Genomic DNA, 21847 nt, shown 5'->3' with positions numbered 1-21847 from the left:
AACTCACTTTATTGTATAAATAATTAAACCTAACATAGGAAGGATATTCCAACAACCACAAAGCCCATGTGCAAGAAGTAAAAGAAAACCCCTCCCCAACAGAGTAGAACTAAAGGGCATATATTCACTTGAAATTGTACTGTGCTGTGGATATTGCTTTGTATGCTGTGAATATGTTGCTCTGATTGGTTAATAAATAAAATGCTGATTGGCCAATAGCCAGGCAGGAAGTATAGGCGGGGCAAACAGAGAAGAGAATTCTGGGAACAGGAAGGCTAAGTCAGGAGTAGCCAGCCAGACACAGAGGAAGCAAGATGTGAAGGCATAACTGAGAAATGGTACCAAGCTACATGGCTAAACATAAATAAGAACTATGGGTTAATTTAAGTGTAAGAGCTAGTCAATAGTTAGCCTGAGCTAATGACCAAACAGTTTTAATTAATATATAAATAAGCGTCTGTGTGTTTACTTGGGTCCAAGCAGCTTCATGCCTGGCGGGTAAGAGATTTGTCCTGACCATGGGCCAGTGGAACACAGGAAAACTTCAGCTACAATACTGACAAATATGAGGCAAGCTATCTGAAGTTACATCTGAAGGGCCTAAGCTGAGCTCTCCTAAACCTTAGCACTCATCAATTAAAGCCTTATCCAAGGAGGAGTTCCACACTGAGAAGAAACTTCAGAAAGTCAAATCGAATTTGATCAATGCATGGGGAGTGAGGAGAAGTATAGGAAGAGGAGGCTACATCTCTAAGAACAATTAATTGAAGAGAATGCTCTAGAGCCATAGGTTAGGAAAGATACCAAATCATTACCTCCTTCTAAAAGTTAAGAAAATGACAGTGCTAACCTACCTAAGTCAATATAAATCTAAAAGCAAGCAATAACAACTCTACAGTCAAGAAAAGCACACAAAGCAGAGAGAAACCACATCCTGTTTTTAAATAAATCAAAGTTATCTAGGTTATCATTGCAACAGAAGAACATTACCTGAAATGTGAAAAAACATAACCCAGACTCAAAAAAAAAAAAAAAAACCCAGAAATTAGTAAATAGCACAGTACAAATTAGCCTACTAAATATAGCCACATGATATGGAGCATACCATTAGTGTCAGCCTCTTGGAGGTCTGAGGCAGGAAAATCACTAGACTTCTGGAATTTAATATTAGCTTGGGCAACAAAGAAAGAGAAATTTGTCAAAATTAAAAAGGAAACACCCCCAAACAAATGAACAAACAAACTATACCATTTCAAAAAGTAGAAGTGAGATATAAATGGACACATGGGACAATAAAAATTATGTAAGATGTAAATGAGGTAAGGTTATAGGGAAATGTAATATTAAAATGAAGAAAGTCTGAGATAAAAAGCACTTGGTGCATACACATTGCTTGAATCTACATAAAATATCTTATATAAACATGGAGAAAAAAGGGCTATCAGCTGTAAAAGACAAGGATGCTGGAGAGTTTTATGAGGGGAAAAAGGAAGGAGTGTCTGGGATGATGGAGCTATCCTATGTCTCCAGAGGTGATGGTGCTATCCTGTGTCTCTAGAGGTGATGGAGCTAGCCAGTGTCTTCAGAGATGATGGAGCTATCCAGTGGCTCCAGTGTAGTGAAATTTACCTGACTGTATGCATATCAAGTATAATTAACATTATAATACAAAATTTATAAGAAAATGAATGCAAAGAAGAAACTGGAAACAAAATGTAAATGATTTTTAACAGACAGAAAATGACTACTGTAGGGAGGGAGGGACTAGCTAATACAGACATAGTGAAATTCCCTATAAAAGAAAAACTAAAGAGAGAGAATAGAATAACTACTCACTCTTTAAATTCAAGATTAAGTTAAAATTTTTGAGAGGTGTCAAACTAAATATTGAATGATAAATCACGTGTCTGGATGGAGATATTAAACAGATAGACAACATGATACATTCTAGTAAAAGACTCAAAAAAACTTACCCAAAACACCAAATTACATACATGGACAAAAAAATTCAATGGTCTTCAGATATTATAGAGCAATTTTTAGAACAGAGGGAAAGTTCATATCTATCAATGATCTATCTATCTATCTATCTATCTATCTACTGATGAAAATATGATAAACACTCGATCACCTGAGACTTTTACAAACTATTAAAAAAGCCTGAAAGTTAATCAGAAAAAAGAAAGTAACAGCAGTAGAAAGTACTATTAGTAAAAAGTAAAGGAATTATTTCTCTGATAAAAATTACTCTCATTTTGTCTAACCATAAATTATTTCATAAATTCAACCCTCATGATTACGATGCCTATTCTTTTTTTTCATTTGCTTAATATTCTACTTTGCTCATCTTGAAAAAAGTTTCAGTTTAGCAGTTTCTTTAAGACACTAAAATAGTCTCTAATTTCAAGATCAAACATGCCAAGATAAGCTTAAAAAAAAAGTTGGGCCAAAAGTAACTGTAGCTACCAAAAATTGACAGGTAATGAGAATAGCTTTTCATCTGTGTTGTACACTTTCTCTGAGACTCGTGCTTTGGTTTCAGGTAATAGATACTCCCCAAACCTTATTAAATAAAATGTTCTTACAACGAAAACAGATTTATTTATGGAATGGGGAACAAAGAGAGATGATCATATCTGACACAAATACATGGGTTAAAATTCTAACATATTCACCCCTAAAATGTTAAGGAATAGAAGGGATCTGAGACAGTGTACAAAGTCTCAGTTAAGAAAAAAAAAAATCTAGAGTTAAAAGAACAATTTGGAGGGGAAAAAACCTGTAGGTAACTACATACCAAAGAGGTCCTTCCAACTGGAACACATCAATAAGGCAGTTCACACTAAGAACTTTGGGAGGTTTTCCATATGAAGAAACTTTCATGGTCACATTCCAAGGCTAAACCCAGCTTCAACCAAGCCTGCCCTACCATAAGATATGACAGACTCCCATGACCTCTGTCTACCTCACAGTTTCCTGAAGGCCCAAAGCCCAGGCAGCTCCTGCACTACCCTGTCACTCTGAGCTCATGTTTCTTAACCACTCTTTAGGAGCACAAAGCCTATGAAGGGAATGACTTGTTCTTCCACTCTGATGTTTTCTGTCTTCTTCAAACCATTTGTAGAGAGAACGGGGATCCAAAAACATAGTTGGAAGCCCATGCTGTAATTTCATCTTGGAACAAAATGCTCTTCCAGGAGTAAATAGGCTAAAGTCAGGAAACTTCAAAACATTGGACATTCACATTAAAAGGACTGCTAAGAGTTTTCCAGAACTTAAGAGCCATGTTCCAAGAACAGTCAAGAATGGCTTTTCCAAAAGGAATTCCCTTAATGGACAGATGATTCCCCCACAGTTCCTGATCAGAGAGCCTTTGCTGCTCCTGTTTTACGAGGACATTATTAAATGAAGCTCTTCCATACCCATGGAAAGTATTTCTTGATATTTGCATTTGTACTATGCAAAGTTTTCTTGATATAGTAGTGAAACTTTCCAGTGAACTTTTAGGGGATTTATTCTATCTTTAATAGTCAAATCCCCTTTCTCTGCCACAACCCCAGTTTAACAGAAATTCACATGCCTGAGGCAGGCTGCCTTGCCCAGTAAATAGGTTTATTGGTGACTTGTTCTGGATATACAAAGTCAAGGACCTGCATCTGGTAATGACTTCCTGGTTGTCAGAGTCCAGGTAGTCATCACATGGCAAGAGAGAGGGAGATTGTGTGTGTGTGTGTGTGTGTGTGTGTGTGTGTGTGTGTGTGTGTGTGTGTCTAGGTAGTCTCTCCCTCTCATACAAGGACACCAGGATTATGTCATGGGGATCCACTTTAGTGATCTATTCAATCTGAATCACTTCCCAAAGGCCATGTGTCTGAGCTTCATAGTCAAATGTTTCAAAATCTAGAGGCTCCCCGATGTGTGGCTAAACTTTGACATGAGTGTGAGGGAAACATCATACTCAAAATGATAGCCCTCCTTAAGTATTTCACAGAAATTATCACAAGCAAAGAGAATAGCTTCAAATGTTAAAGGCAGAAGACAACCAAAGCTTGACCGCATGGTGATTTTGTTTACTGATATTTCCATGTTATAAAGACTTTATGGTGTGCAGGGTAGGAAAAGGGGAGTGAATTCAGTTACACTGTTCATTTTTTATACATTTTAATTCCATTCCAAACCATTTCAAAATATATCTCAACCTCCTTTTCTTTCAAGTCTATTCATTTTTCCATTGTGACTTCATTTTCCATCTTTACAGCTTTGAAGAATAAAAGTGAGGAGAAAGCCTCAAGAAAACTAAAGAAAAAGTGTAATTTACATTAGTTCACTGCATACTTTCAAAGGCCAACTAGAAGATGTGTTTGTGTTAACAAATCCAGTGTTATTTAATAAGAGAATTTTTATTAAAACAGAGATAATTATATTCCCCTTTCCTCAGATTTATATATTGAAGCCTGGCCCTCCCATGTGATTGTATATAGAGACAGATAATTAAGGAGATGGGAATTGCTTCCTGGTAACACAGGACCTATTTTTGAGTTTTTCAGCTCACAGATGAAAAGTATTTAAAAAGAGACTCAGAAATAATATTGAAACGAAACTTATTGGAGTTTGAGAGGAAACACAACACTGTGTCAGGTAAGCTGGTGGCCTCTGGAACTACCAGAAGAGTGGAAACAGATATGAGAAAGATGTAAAGTTTAAGTTTGGGTAAAGACAGGAAGCAGGCTCAGCAGTAGAAGTGAGAAGCTGCATAGTGGAGGATAAGGGGAAGAGGAAGCTTTAGAGAAGGGTGGGAAGAGAGAGGGAGAAATGGAGTCTGAAAATCCAGACTTAGAATTTTTGAATAGTACATAAAGAGAGGGGAAAGGATTAGAAAGTGGACAGGTCAGCAGTAAGGGTCTGTAAGCTATGGGGTTTGGGAGTATAAGTGTGTATCTCACTAAGGAATAGCTATTTCAGCGGTCATCTTGATGCATCTTCCGGTGCATCGTGTTTCCTAACACCTTCTGCTTGAAGCTGTTCTCTTGGAGCTGTAAATTAGGATTTTCTCCTTATTACAAGAGGCCATTGGCTTTCCAGCTGTCTTCATCAAAGAGAGCAGCATCTGACCAAGACATGGATAGTGGGGTGAATGATGTTTATTCTAAGCAGGGAGAACTTCTTATTCTTTCGCTTTTCTCAAAGTTAGTGCACTGTTGGAGGTACAAGAGGTAAAGTCAAATGCAGATCGTCGGAGAGATTCCTTCTCAACAACCTTCAAATATTCTAATATCTAGCTACTAGTGATGTTAGAAATACACCTTTCATCTCAAAAGGCAAAGAGATATTTTATTTAGGTGCTATATTTCAGTAACCATGGACTGGGAACAGAGCAAAATTTCAAATAGTTCCTAACCACATTTAGCCAGAGGTATTCCATATTTGCCATATTGGCCATGATCAAAGACTTATATTAAAACCAAAGCCTGCCAGTAAAACTATTCAACTGTGAGCACCTTCACACGTTTCCATAGGAACCATATCTTAACACTGCCCCTGAGAAGGGTGATTGCATAATAACTCCTCAAACTACACAGACACACACACACACACACACACACACACACACACACACATATAATTTAGCCCAGAGAGCCCTATGATGTGACCACATTTGCATATCTATATTGATAATTGGTATATTTTAATGATATTTATTTTAGACTTATAAGATGAAAAGATTAAAAAGTAGCCTGTTTATAGTCTAGCCAAATAATTAGCTCGTACATTATGTAATAGACTAATTCTCTCCAGTTTCTGTTTTCCTTATTCCTTCACTCCAGCACTGTTTATTTCCTGAGTCTCCAGTAGCTAGATAACCACAGTGGCACACAACACTGGAAAGCTCCTGCTTACCTGTGCCCATCATTCTAGAGCAAGAGAGCAAGAAATTATCAAAACATAAGGAAGAGCCTATAGGAAAGAAGTTTCAGAGTCGATGGAAAGGTGTTTGATTTCTTCTGAGCACCATTCTGAAGGCAGCATGGAAACAAACTGAGCAAGAAGTTAAAAGCCTCTGACAAAGAAGGAAATGAGTAGACCAACCATACACAACCTACTCAGACATCTATGGGAGGGAGCTGGAGTGTGAATGGAGTAAGAGTTTGCTGAAGGATTGAATTAGAGTGACCTTACCAAATAACATGGGCTGTACAAGCCATGGATTGAGAGAGCTGACAGGTGAAAGATTAGGGGAAGAAGTCAGGGAAGGAGGCCAGCCAGAACGCTTGTACAATGTTCCCAAGGAGCATAAATGGGAGGTAGGTTAGAGAGTTTGGTGTAAAAAGGAAGAAAGATAAGTGACATTCAAAAAAGTGGAGGCTCCCAAACAGTTCAAGCTATTCAATTGTCTCCCTTATCCAGAGGGCCTGATCCAATTGGGGGCTCCACAGCTTTTGGTTCATACTTCATGTGTTTCCATAGTTTGTCTATTTGTCCCTGTGCTTTTTCCAATCTTGGTCTCAACAATTCACGCTCTTACAGTCCCTCCTCTTTCTCAACAATTGGACTCCTGGAGCTCCACCTGGGGTCTGGCCAAGGATCTCTGTATCCACTTCCATCAGTTATTGGATGAGAGTTCCAGCACGACTGTTAGGATGTTTGGCCATGTCCTTAGTGCATGAGCTGGCTGTTTGGAACCTTGGGCTTACACAGGGTCACTTTGCTCAGTCTGGAAGGAGGGGACTGGACCTGCCTGTACTGAATCCACCAGGTTGAATTGAATCCCCAGGGGAGTCTTGGCCCTGGAGGAGATGGGAATGGAGGGGAAGGGATGGGGGGAAGGTGGGGGTGGGGGCGGGAGGAGGGAGGACATGGGAACCCATGGCTGATGTGTAAAATCAAAACAAAAATATAATAAATACAAAAGAGAAAAAATAAAATAAAATAGAAATGTGGAGGCTGAGGGTAACCTATGGGTCACTAGGCTACCATAGTCAAGAGTGAAAGAGGAAAGAATGATTCTCAGCTTCTGTTAAAATGCTGTATAGAAGCCCATATGGAAAAGAGTAGTAAACAAAAGAGGGACAGTTAAGACCTTGAAATTCTTTGATACAGCCAGACAGAACTGCAGGGTAATCATTGATAATGTGTGAGCTCATAGCTGTTGGTTTGGAAACCATTAAGGAAAAAAAGTATAAATTACCCCAACCTTTGTTAAATAGAAATATTACAGGGAATCTGTGTAGTTTCTTAAGTCAAAAATATTCCTATGATTTTTTTCCCACAAAATATAGTCATAGAAGGTAAGAGGAATTATAGTTTTTCACACATTTTTTTATTCCTTTATGGAAAAAGAAAGCAAGAGAATGGGCAAAAGTGGTAAAAGTAGACTGTGTTCAGCCTGCCTCCAGTATGGCTGCAAGGTGAGTCCCAATAGGGTCCTTCAGCAGCCATTTTCTATGTGTGTCCACAATATTCCACATGTGCTCAAGAGAAGAGAAAGGAGGGACCAATAGGGCTTAGGAAACAAAAGTATGTAACTGGGACTTTTCCCAAAGTAATGCTTCTAGGGAAGACAACACACAATGATGCCTTTCTCTACCCCTCTCTCTAGAACACACTGGAATCAACAAAATAATAAATCACGAGATAGGGCACATTTTCAACGAGTGAAAAGTTTAGGCATGTTTTCTGAACTCTGACCCAGGACACACACACACACACACACACACACACACACACACACACACACACACACACAGAAGAATGGGAAAAAAAAACGTACACTACATAAAGACTTGGAGCAGTGCACACTTCACACTCCAAATGTCTGCCATGATGCTATATAGCATTTACAGTGAAATTTTAATTAGGAAAATGAATTAGCATGGATCTGATCAGCACAGGATGACACTGCCAGACCCCAGGACAGTGTTGAAGGAGAAATCCTGATGAAATATCATTCTGTTCTTCATTTATGTGACTCTTTGCTAGGATGATGGATAGAAGAGAAGGAGGGCAGAATGAAGTGGGAATAGTAAGATGATATGAAGATATGAAGGTGTGTACTTCGAAGAACTTAGCCATGTGTACACAACAATGTCCTGAAAAGACTAAGAGATGAAGGATCCAAATCCCAGAAACATTGGGCTTTACATCACTAATCTCTTTTTTCCACTAGGTGCTTCACTAGAATATTCCTCTGAAGAAGTGTCACTCACGGTTACATAAATGAAGTATTTACTTTTCTACAGAATAAGGGATGCCATAGCACACATGAGTGACTGGACCCATGTCTGTATCTGTGTGCTGTCAAGACTTAGCAGTAACTGGAAATATCCAGTGTGTTAACAATACCATTAGCCTATTCTCTGCCTTCTTTTCACTCTGGAATCCAAGGAGAAAAGATTTTGTTGACCCTGGGTTCAATATTGTCAGTGATTATAAGAAAGGTGTATGAAATAATTGAAAAGGATGAAATAATTCTAGTGTTCAGCTGGGTAAGTGACATGAGCAAATGAGAATTCAGGTAAAAACCAATATCACATTAAGGTGAAAGAAGAAGGAAAGCAGGTGATGAGACAGGATCAGAGGATGGAAGGTCAGAGTTCGATATTTCAAAGACCACTATAATCAACCGAAAATTAGGACTTATTACCATGAGAGTGTGTTGTTTAAATACTTAAGGTTGGGACTGTCCTGAAGGTGAGGCAATGCAGCAGGTGGACCTGCCCTGGAGTGACTCAGGAAACATGGAACATGTGACAGCAGAGGAGCATGAAACCAAGAGTAGAGAACAAAAGGGAGGAGACAGAAAATGGAAGGTGGGCAATAAGGACAACCACTGAAGTGAAAAACCCTGGTACCATCTCAGAGGGACTCTTGCTGAACTGATACTCGCTGTGAAATGAACTCTTTCAGGAATTTCAGAGTAGGTGATGCTAAACTCTGCCACTAGAGACCTGATAGTCTTGTCTACAAACCTCACAGGTGACTTAATTCAAGAGCACAGTATCATCTCCACATTTTTAACACTTTATCAAAACACCATAGATATCTTTATTCTTACCTTTCACCTTGTTGTTAGTTGTTTTTGCTCTTTTGGGGGGCCTGCCACCCAGCTCCCAAAGAAATCACACATGGAAAGACTGGTTATTACTTATAAATTGCCCAGCCTCAACTTGGCTTATTTCTAGCCAGCTTTTCTTAACTTATCTCATCTACCTTTTGCATGTGGGTATTTCCCTTTCTCTTACTTCTGTAAATCTTACTCTTACTCCATGGCTGGCTGTGTATCTTGGTGGCTGGCCCATGATGTCCTCCTCCTTCCCTGGCTACCTCCTCTTTCTCCCTAGATTTCTCCTTATATATTCTCTCTGCCTATTAGCCCCACATATCCTTTTTCCTGCCTTGCTATGGGTCATTCAGTTCTTTATTGTACCATCAGGTATTTTACACATCACAATAACACAACTCCACAGAGTTAAACAAATGCAACATAAACAAAAATGACACACCTAAAAATAATATTCCTCAATATATCTCCTTTTTTTCCTAAACAAAAATGAAAAGTTTTAACTTTAACATAGTAAGACTGCATACAGTAAGGACAATTATCAAGTAAAGACTACATTCACAATGTACTGAATTCCAATTCATTTGTATATGGTACATTTAAAGAAAATACTTCATAAATTATCCTTAGTTAGTCCAAAATTTCATACCTAATTTACTTTCTATCATATCTAAGAAAAGCTGCAACTACAACTATTTAGTCTTCAACTCCATCAAAGACCCAGAAGGATGTAATATTATCTAATAACAGAGACATTTGGCTACCTGGATAGTCACCCAGAGGTCCTCTGCAATGTTGGGACATATATATTCAGCCTACAGGCCCAGAACATCTGGTAAACTTTTCAGTGAAGCAGGAAATTTGAAGGACCTTCCTGCATTGTTTTGGCAAAGTTCAGCAGTCACTTTCCTCTATGTCCTAAAGAATATCTGACAGACTCTTCTGTGAAGCATGAATTCTGAAGGTCTGTCCTGTCTTGTTTTGCCAAAGTTCAACAGTCTTTTTCCTGTGTGTCCTGCATGTCCAGTCTGCACAGCATGTTGTCAGTAATCAAAGGCAAGAGCAGTTTCTTTGCCCAGTGGCTAACTCTGCCACAATGAAAGCAAACTCCATGAGGAGTTTCTTCGATGCCTATCATCTCTGAAGTAAATTGGTGCTGCCAGGAGCAGATGTGTTTCATTGTCATGAAAAACCTTAAGTTAACAAAATATTTTAGATGCCATATTTTATAGGTCTTTGGAATGTTCAAAAATCATTTATCTATCTAAAATATATCGCTATATGATCTTAAGTCACACTTAACATATCTACAAATTTGATTGGTATAAATGACTAATTACTAACCTGTTTCTTGATTATCCTAAATAGTTCAGAATAACAGCTTTGAAAAACTAGAACTTCACCCTACATTTCCAAATGAATTGCATAGGCACAATACCTCAAACAAAAATAGGAACATACATACAATATGTTATAACAAAAATAACCTTGAATTTTTATTAATATATAAATCCCCCAAGCAAGAAAAGAAGCATACATATGGGGTGTTGCAACAAAAATTACCTCAAATTTGTGTCAATATACAAAAGTCCTTACAAATACGAAGTATTTGAGATCAGTAATTGTCCCTTAGTTTATAGTAGATTCAATAATCTACCCTTCTATCTTATCATTCCTATATTCCCCTAAATGATAACAAACATCCATAACCCACTAAATAACCAACAGCCACCCACGCCCAAACTCGTGGGAATGCAGACATTGCTTTTTCTAGACTGCTTCCTATTGTCTGTAGGCAAAGCAGCTTTAGGGTCCTGGAGAGAAAATTCGAGATATGGCCAAGTCCTAGGAAGACCAGCTATAATCTTTGTTGATAGATATCACCTGTCAAGATTCGGGAGGTCTCCCTTGTTCAAACCTGATCCATATTATTCCCAAAGGAATCCACAACCTAGCATCTCCTACGGGAACAGAACACAAAAGCATTTTTTAATTTCCATTTGGCAAATATGTGTTTTGACTTCTTTTTAAAAGTTAAGGCATTCCTAAAGTATCTAGATTGGTTCAATTTAGCAGTCCATTTTACAACCCCATGTCTCTTAGCAGCTGTCTTTTGCTTTCTCAAAAATCAAAAAAGCAGGTGCAAGGGGATGCAAGGATATTGTGGAAGTGTAAATGAGTACAACACCTGGAACTCAGTGTGGAGGTTGGTGAGAAAACTAAACATCGAACAGCAGCTCCATGGTAGATGTGGCACCTTAGGTGCTAGGTCTGACCTTTTCAAAGGTTAGGTGTACCAACCATTACAATGTCATGACAGCATCCTGCAGGCTTCCTCTCAAAATCTTTAGTGCTCAGGGCCACTAAGACCCCAGCTGGGCTCCATTTCTTTGGCATTGGTGCAAAGATACCAGACAAGAAACCATCAATAGAATATCCAACACCTGAGGCCAATACCAGTTTCTGTCTGATTGTACAGATGTACTATGGTGAGAAGCTGAGTCTTGGTCCCAGTACTTAGATGTGTCCATATTACCACTTGAGCTCAAGAACCTCAAGAGAGGTTGGGCGGTGGTGGCGCACACCTTTAATCCCAGCACTTGGGAGGGAAAGGCAGGCGGATCTCTGTGAGTTCAAGGCCAGCCTGGCCTACAGAGTGAGATCCAGGACAGGCACCAAAAACTAACACAGAGAAACCCTGTCTCGAAGAAATAAAATTAAAAAATAAAATAATGAATAATGAAAAGAACCTCAAGAGAGGGTCAAGGAGGTCCGTCCTGCCTGCTGTCCCCTCCAGTTCTCGTGACATTTTGCCACCTGATTTAGTTTGTGCTAAGATGAAGGAGTTTTCCTGGTGGCGTTTCCTGGTTTACAACTACCCCTTTAAGGAAAGCATTTATTGGGGATGAAGAGAAGTAAGTCCATGTTTATGTACACATTTTTGATGAGTCCAGAAAAGCACTGGTTTACAAAATGCTGTTAAAGTAATATGCAGATTCTAAATCAAAGGAAGTTCAAAACTAGGTCAATTTTATAGTTCGTTCAAAGTCTGAAATATTCAGAGAATTGCAGCCTGCAGGTGAATTATGAATAAAGATAAGGGAAGGAAGCTTGCATGGGCAAGCTCTGAGCCTTCAGAGATGGAAGAGAAGGAAAAATAAAACTGAAAATAAGCAACAATAAAATCAAAAACTATTTAAAATATTTATTTAAAAATAAAAATGTTAATTTTCTTTTAAAAATAAAAGTATACCCTAAAATGCAAGGATCTAGGTGAATTATTCATTAAATGAAATTCGAAGGGTAATACCAGACTCTCAGAGTGGCATTTTGTTCTGATGTGGAATTTAAGGCAAACACTAAGGAGGAAGGAAGCCCTTATTAAATGAGTAGTCAGGAAAGAGTGGGAATGGCGTCCTTCTCAGCCTTGTCAAATAGCTCCAAAGCAGGAGAGAACAGTGAATGGAAAAAGTCAAGGAAGGAAACATCTACAGTTGCCAAACAAGCAGCTCACATATTATCAGATGCCAAGAACACTTTGAGGAGCTGGAGAGATGGCTCAGCAGTTAAGACCACTTGGCTGTTCTTGTGGAGTACCCAGACTGCGTTCCCACAAATTGGTTCAAAACTGCAACCCAGTTCTGGGGAATCTGATCCCCACTTCTGACTTCTGAGGGCATACAGGCACACACAGGGCACACGTATAAACCAAAGACATGACTGCTCCAAGGTCTGATTGAGGAGGTTTTTATTATAGATATAAGAGAGAAAACAGCCAGAGACATTTGCAAAAATCCATAACAGGGGAAGAAAGTAGTACACTGAACAGACCCGCAGACTGGACTGGGCCACGGGGAGGTAGGAGACAGAGTGAAGACAAGGGAGATCAAGGAGGGGGCCAAAGGGGGAGGAGCCAAGAGAGTAAGACAAAAAGAGAGAGCAGGTAGATGCCAAAATGGCAGGGCTTTGTGGGAATGGAGAGTCAGGGGTAGAAGCTCAGGAGCTGGTGAAGTTTAAGGTAGGGGGTGTGGTAAGAAGAGCTGAGAAGAGCCACAGATATTTGTGATTCTAGGGAAGCCTGGAAGCTACCATTCACTTTGGTATACTATCAGATACCACATATGGCCATTTGTCCCCAGTTTGTTTTGGACATAACAGTGCACATAATACATGTAAATACACATACACATAAAATAAAAAAAAAAATAAATGAATCCTTAAAAATAAAAAGGAATAGTTGAGTGCTTTTGAGACCCTAGTTTGAGACCCCACTGGGCAGTCAGGATTGACCACTCTCCACCCCCTCATGGCCCTACAGGTTTCTACTTCTGAGCTGACAGCATGCTGCTTGAGAACAACCATATGATTACAACAGTTGAAGACATCTTGGTTCACAGAAAGAAAAAAAAAAAAAAACACAGAGACAGGCAGCCACCAGTGTGTAGATTGGCAGCTCATGGTTGCTCCCCCTGTAGTACCCACTGCCTTTGCAGAGAACTTGACTAAACTCCAAACAAAAAGCTGGACCAAGGCAATGCACATGGGAAATCCCTCCTGTTGGGTAGTTCCGTTGGCTATGGTGACTATTAATCCAAGCCCTTTCTGTACTGTTCTCTAAGTCTCTCTCCCTCTCCCTCCTCATCTTTCTTTCCCTCTCCCTCCCTCTCCTTCTCCTTCCTCCTCCTCTTCTTCTCCCTGCTTTCTCTCTCCCCACAGTGTAAGTATATATGTGTCCTTTTCTTTCTGATCAATAAACATCATTTGCATATGCACTACTATCAGAATGTTTATTCTTAGGTCTCATGAAACCGGAACTGGTATTTATTGCCCTCTGGAGCTGGAGGATCTGGTGACTATTGCTTGTCTGGCACCTTTGTGCCAATGCCAAGTGCTCCTGTGTCTGTTGCCCAGACTCCATAGAACTCAAGTGAACTTTCTCCATTCCTCAAAATTCTGAATCCCAAGTACATATTAATGGAGGAGCCATCCCAATATTTGGTATCATGAGCATTTAGAAAGGTTTAAAATGGAAAAATAGAAGAAATGAGCACAGGATATAGTCTGACCATCCCAATTATGATGCCTCCATACTCTGTGCTCAAAGATTTCCTTAATTCTTGTACTCTTGAGATGAGGAAATTGTGACAGATTAAGTCTCAAACTTTTGTTTATACAGTGAAAAATTTTTGTAAGTTGTAAAGCATGGCTGCTGTTGTTGGATTCAGTGAGCTGGGCCTGGTATTCATGAAAACACTCTAGTATTCCTGTCATTGAATTTGGCCAATATGCAAATGCCCTGGGGCAAAATGGATACAAATAGCACAGTTGAACTGGCTGTAGGACCAAGGTCTATTGTGTAACTTGCAGAAACTATTATCATAGTATCATGGAAACTAAAGAATTTCTCACTTCCAATTTGCCACAAGAATGAGTCAACGTCTACTACAAACATCTGTAATTATGTAAAATCAAAACTATTGACAGGGCATTATCTACTCTTATAAATGCTAAAGGAACACAGTATTGAATGAGTGCATATGGGAGCTGGAAATGACAAGGACTAGCAATCTGCTGCAAAGTGAATCACAGCATTGGATGTCACACTGTGCCTACCTGCCTACAGTCAAAAAAGAGATATGTTGCCCAATAATTCTGTTTCCAGAAGGCACTCTCTCTTCCTTAGACTTTAAAGGATCATGGCATCACTGTGGCATAAAAAAGACATTGTGGAGATGATCTGATTGCTAAGGTCATTCTTTTTTAAACATTGTATTACTTTATTGATTCTTTGAGAATTTCATACAACATAATTTAGCATATTTACTATTTATCACCCTCACCCAATTCCCTGTAGTGGTATTTGCTCCACCCATGACCTTGGGCTACAGCCCAAAGGAGGCAGGGCTTCATGCCATTGTACACGATCTCTGATAAGGAGTTGAAGAAGAGGTCTCCTACAAGAGAAGGAAGCCCCGCCTCCTTTAAGCCCTATAGCCCAAGGTCATGGACAGAGCAAATACCACAATTCTCCCTACTTCCTATCCAACTTTGGGGCATTGTTTGTTTTCTTTCATATCTAGTGAAGTTTGTGTTGCCCAGCAAGTCTTGGGAGTGATTCCCATCCTAGCATGTGGTTGACCTAAAAGGAGTTACAGAAAACTATCCCTCCCTCACCCAGTAGATATCCAATGCCAATAGCACCTCAACTGGTGATGGTATTTCCTGTCTACCTTTCTGCTGTGCTAGGATTTTGTCTGACTGGAGCTTGCACAAGTTGTAGGCATTCTGACATTCTGGCACAATCACCATGAGTTCATATGTCCAACTGCCTTGTTGTATCTGAAAAATACTGTTTGTCTGATACTATCCACTAGCTCCAGTTCTTAGAATGTTTCTGCCCCCTCTTCCATGAATAGCCTTAGGTCATGGGGGTATGAGATGTATATCTCATTTAAGGCTGAACATTCCACAATCTCTTATTCTCTTCAAGTTGACCAGTTAAGGGTGTCTTACTAATTGTCCTCGGCTCCGAGGAGAAGCTTCTCTGATGAGAGTTGAGGGATGCTCTGATATGCAGGTATAGAAATAAGTAATCAGGAGTCATTTTAATACTGTGTCTGTTTGGCGGAATAATAGTATTCGCTTTTTCCTTACTGACTGCAATCTATCTAGCTATAAGTTATTAGCCCCTTTAACAGTAATATATGTGGTTTCCAACTCATGGAGTGGGCATATCTCATCAAGACAGTCATTGTTGTTACCTTTGAGGGATCACAGCTGTGTGAGATCAAGGATTACTCCTCTGGCAACAACGTAACACTTTACATCATGCTGAAAACTACCTAATAGGGTGAAGCTTCCAGATGAGGACCAGCTAGATTCTCCATGCTCTGTGACTCAGGTATGTGGTGCCTTCAGTAACAGGATCTTACCATTGAGTTCTGGAGGGTATCCAAGAGCTTTGGCAATAGCCTATGACAATGGTGGTCTGTGTAATCCCATTGGCCAATGAGTCAAAAAAGTCAATACATTTCTGGTACCGGAATTTTTTATTTGCTAGCATGAGGTATTTAGTTGGGATGTATTGCCCCTCACCCTGTGCTGAATAGTTTTATGCCAATTTGACACAAGCTAAAGTTATCTTAGAGAAGGGAACCTCAATTAAGAAAAGGAATCCATAAGATCAGGCTGTAGACATTTTCTTAGTTAGTTATTGATGAGAGAGGGCCCAGCCCATGTGGATGGTGCCATCCCTGGGCTGGTGCATCTGGGTCCTATAAAAAAGCAGGCTGAGAAAGCCATATAGAGCAAGCCAGTAAGTGGCAACCAGCCATGGCCTCTGCATAACCTCCTGCCTCCAGGTCCCCACCCTGTGTGTATTTCTGCTCTCGCTGCTTTTGATGATGAACTGTTATATGAAACTGTGAGTGAAATAAACCCTTTCCTCCCCAAGTTGCTTTGGTCATGGTATTTTACCACAGAAATAGTGACTCTAACTAACTAAGACACTCCCCATATTCCTTCCTCTGCCCTTCTCTTCCATGCCCCAACCCAAATTTAATCCTTCCTATTTATATTACTCCTTTTAACCTGTCTGTGTTTTATCTCCTCTCCCTACAACCTCCCTCCATGACCCCTCACTAAAGTCCTGGCCTCTGATCATAGTCCCAGTGGAACACACATATCTGAAGATTTATATCCAGTGCTGGGAGCCCTATGAGAGAAATAATGAGAGAAAATATGTGACTGAAACATTTCAGCAGGTACGTAACAATCCATCTGGGACATTATATCTAATAGAACAGTCTGTTTTAGGAGTGAGATTTGCTTCCCACAGTCAATCCAGTAACAAGCTCAGAGTGGACATTACAATTTTCCTCTGCTTTTTTCTTATAGCCTATTAAAATTGGTATTATAAAATTTGCAGTTAAAAGGATGGAATAGGAAATATGTGATACTTTTTTTCTGTTATCATTCCTTACACATTCATTAAGGGAGCAGACTATTTCATTGCTTTATGCATTCATTGGGGGAACTTGTCTTAAAATCAGTGGTTTTATTGAATCAAGGCTTCCTGATTTTCCAGATGTAATTATTCAAAAGGGGCACCAAAAAGCAATTTGAAAAGATGAATCAATTATTACAACTATTACAACTATTTCAAGACGTTTGTCTGGCAAGTGAAATGTCAAATATAGATTCTGAAGCTGTCTATAAGCAGATGGTTATAATTAAGGAAATATAGACTATACTGGAAGCTAAGTTAGCTTTTGACAAATTCAGAGCATTATAATCTAATGAATTTTTATTTTAAAAATAAAAACTCTGAAAACCCAGCTCCTGATTATATACCCAAAGGGTTCTGTATCCTGCTACAGAGATATTTACACTTCCATGTTAATTTCTATTTTGTGCACAACAGCTAGGAAATGGAATCAACCTAGTTGTCCACCACCCTGTGAATGGACAACAAATATAAGATACATGAATATAATGAAATTCTATTCAGCCAGAAAGAAAAAGGTAATTAGAAAATTTGCAGGAAGGAGGAATAAGTTAATAGTAGCTCTTTACTTTGGGCAGTCCTGGGTTCTTGTCCAAACTTTTGGTTTAAACCAAAAGTTCAGTGGCTTCTTGCCCCAGGTGTTAAGAGCTGGAAGCATAAGGCTCCTGGCACTGGAATAGAAAAGCATATAGCTCTGCACTCTTAGGTTGGAGGCTTATAGTTCTCTGTCTCAGCTCCAGTATCTATTACTTATTGTCAGCATTACCCAAAATTGAGGGTACAGTAGTCTTTTATCCAGTGTACTCCTATCCTTGGGACTCAAAGTGGTGGTCTGACCTTTGTTCAGGGTCTGCATTGTGCATCCTGTAGCTCTCTGAACTGAAGAGGTGGCTACCCCACTATGTTATGTCAGCAATCATTATGGCTCTCCTCTCTTGACTTTGAAAATGTAATATTATCCATAAGGGATCTGTAATTAGTAGTTATTATGTAATACTACTATTCTTTTGATCTCTTGAGCATCTAACTGCTTCTTTTTAATTGTAGCAGTATATGGAAAGCACAACTGTGCTGCATCCTGAATGGGATCATATTCTCAGAATGTAGTCACTATGACCAGTAAAAGAGAAAACAGATGAATATGTTCTGCTAGTTTATGAAATAAATACCACTATAAAGAAATTCAATATGAGCAACAGATGAATTCTTGTTCACATATTTTCCACCTAGCCACAGTCAAAACCTGTGGCTTTATTTAGAAGCCAATATTCACAAGGCGCAGAATGGACAATTCAGCTTCAGGAGGAGTGTTGAAGTCAGTTGATTAAATGAGCAGTATTGGAGAGTTGCAGAAGTAAGATGACCTGTGTGATTTCCACACAGGCAAGGCCCAAAGAGCCATCACAGTTTCAGTGACGTTGTTCTTTCTCCCAGGATGAGACTAAATGTGAAGAGGCAGTTTGCTAGACTTAAACAACAGAAATGATGCCCAAACTTAACTGAAAAAATCCTCTGAGTTCAATCCTTTATTAATATTGAAATTTAATGAGTGTGATCTAGACATCTTTTTTGTCACCAGCCATTGTTTATCACTATATTCATAAGAAAAATAGTGCTTTGTGTTGAAATGCTGTGCCCTGATCCTGTGTTGTGGTTTTTAAATTAAAAATGATTGCTATCATTCCGCTGCATTCTTTCATCTGTGGGCCTCCTTTCCGCAAGCGCCGTTCCTGGTAGTACCTCAGGCCCAGTTACCCCCAACAGCTACTTCTGCTTGACATCTTTCTGTATGAATCAGCAACCTAATCTGTTTTTCTCACTCTTCTGAAATAGAAAACTTAACAAGAAATACAGAGTCTACTAGTATATCTCCTCCCTAATATGGTGTTTATCAAGGTGTAATTTTCTGAGAACCTAATTAAAATCAGTAGAAGGCTCTATAATCATTTTCCCATTTATTGAAAATAGTTTTTTCTCACACAATATATCATGATTCCAATTTCCTCTCCCTCTACTTCTTCCAGACCCTCACTACCACCTCTCCCATCCAGATCCTTTTTGTATTTCATTAGAAAAGAAGAGGTGTCTAAACATAACAAAATAAAATATAACAAAGTAAAACAAAAGCCATCACATCAAAGTTAAACATGGCAAACCAACAAAAGGAAAAGAGCCCAAGAGAAAGAACAACAATCAAAGACACACCCAGAGGTACCAAGAAAATGCCCAAAAGGAAGCCACAATAAATACGCAGAGTACAGGGACACTTTGCTCAGCCTGGAAGGAGGGGACAGGACCTGCCTGTACTGAATCCACCAGGTTGAATTGAATCCCCAGGAGAGTCTTGGCCCTGGAGGAGATGGGCATGGAGGGGAGGGACTGGGGGGAAGGTGGGGGCGGGGGCGGGAGGGGGGAGGACAGGGGAACCCGTGGCTGATGTGTAAAATTAAAACACAAATACAATAAATTAAAAAAAAAAAGGAGGAAAAAATATGCAGAGTATCCAGTGCAGACCTATGCAGGCCCGGGGCTTGCTGCTGCAGGTTCTGTGAGTTCATCTGAGCTTCTCTCAGTTGATTTAGAGGGACTTGTTCCCTTGGTGTCCTCTATCCCCTGTGGCTCCCACACTCTTTCTGCCTCCCCTTCTATTGGGCTCCCTGAGCTCTCAGGGGACGGATTTGATGAAGACATTCCATTGTGTTCCAAGCCCCCCCCCCCCCCCCGCCGCCGTCTGTGTGTGTGTGTGTGTGTGTGTGTGTGTGTGTGTGTGTGTGTGTGTGTGTGTGTGTGAAATGTCTGGCTGTAGGTCTCTGAATTTTTTTCCCACCTGATGCAGGGGAAAATCTCTCTGATGGCTGAATAAGACACTGATGGATGAGTATAGAAGTCATTTTATCACATTATGTTTTAAGACCAGTAGTATTTTGTTTTACCCTAGGTCTCCAGGCTGTCTGGTCTCTGGTTCATGGTCACACAAGAAGTGTTTGGTATTGGTTCCATCTTGTAGTGTGGGCCTTAAGTCAGTTCAGACATTGGCTGGTTGCTCCCACAAGCTTATGAACATCATTGTCCCAGCATATCTTGCAGGCAGGACAGTATTGTAGATCAAAGGCCAGCAGTTCTATTATTGTTCATAATTGTTTTAGATACCCTGTTTTACTTTGTTTTATTTTTGTTCAGTTTTTTTCCATATGAAGCTGAGAATTGTCCCTAAAAGGTCTGTGAAGAATTGTGTTGGAATTTTGATGGGGATTGCATTGAATCTGTAGATTGCTTTTAATAGGATGTCCTTTTTGATCAATGAGCATGGAAGATCTTTCCGTCTTTTGATATCTTCTTCAGTTTTCTTCTTCAATGACTTTAAGTTTTTATCATTTAAGTATTTCATTTGCTTGATTAGAATTACACAAAGATATTTTATATTATTTGAAGCTGTTATGAAAGATATTGTTTCCCTGTTTTATTTCTCAAACCTTTTGTAGTTTACATATAGAAGGCCTACTGATTTTTGTGAGTTAATTTTGAATCCATCTACTTTGCTGAAAGTGTTTTATCAGCTATAGGAGTTCCCCCAGGGTAATTTTTAGAAAGACTTATATATACTACCATATCATCTGCAAATAAAAATACTTTGAATTCTTCCTTCCCTATTTGTATCCCCTTGATCTCTTTCAGTTGTCTTATTGCTCTAACTAAGAATTCAAATTCTATATTGAATAGGTAAGGAGAGAGTGGACAACCTTGTCCTGTTCCTGATTTTAGCAGAATTTCTTTGAGTTTCTCTGCACTTAAGTTGATGTCAGCTATGGGCTTAATGTAAATTGTCCTAATAATGGTTAGGTATGCCCCTTGTATCCATAATCTATCTCTCCAGGACTTTCATCATGAAGGTTGTTGGATTTTGTCACAGGCCTTTTCTGCATCTAATGAGTTTTTCATTTTTTTTTCATTCAGTTCGTTTATATGGTGGATCACATTTATTGATTTTTATATTAGGCCATCCCTGTATCTCTGGGATGAAGCCCACTTGATAATGGAGAATGATCTTCTTGATATGTTCTTAGATTCAGTTTGCAAGTATTTCTACTGAGTACTTTTTGCATCTATATTCATAAGGGAAACTATTGTGTAATTCTCTTTTTTGTTGAATCTTTATGTACTTTGGGTATCAAGGTAACTGTGGCTTCATAAAATGAATTGGGTTATATTCCTTCTGTTTCTATTTTAAATAATTTGAAGAGTATTGACATTAACTCCTCTTTGAAGAAATCCAGCCCTGGAATTTTTTTTTTAGTTGAAAGAATTTTAATAACTGCTTCTATTTCACTAGGGGTTGTAGGTTTGTTTAAAATGCTTGCTTCTCTGATCTTGATTTAACTTTGGTAAGTGGTACCTATCAAGGAAATTATCCATTTCTTTTACATTTTCCAATTTGATGGAGTTCAGATTATGATTGTCTTGATTTCCGTGATGTCTGTTGTTATTTCCTCCTTTTCATTTTTGATTTTGTTCATTTATATATTCTTTCTCAACCTTTTAGTTAATTTAGATAAAGATTTGTCAGTCATATTGATTTTCTAATAGAAGCAACTCTTTGTTTAATTGCTTTTTTGTATTGTTCTCTTTGCTTTTATTTTCTTGATTTCAGCTCTGACCGTCCAGTGCTTTGGGATATAATTTCTTCTTGTTCTAAAGCTTTCAGGTGTGCTGTTAAGTTATTAGTATAAGATCTCTCCCTGTTTTCAATGTAGGCACTTAGTGCTATGAACTTGCCTCAGCTTCAC

This window comes from Onychomys torridus, chromosome 6 (genome assembly GCF_903995425.1).
Source record: "Onychomys torridus chromosome 6, mOncTor1.1, whole genome shotgun sequence".
Classification (NCBI taxonomy): Eukaryota; Metazoa; Chordata; class Mammalia; order Rodentia; family Cricetidae; genus Onychomys; species Onychomys torridus.
The sequence above is the reverse complement of the archived record's forward strand: the minus strand, read 5'-3'. Positions refer to the sequence as shown.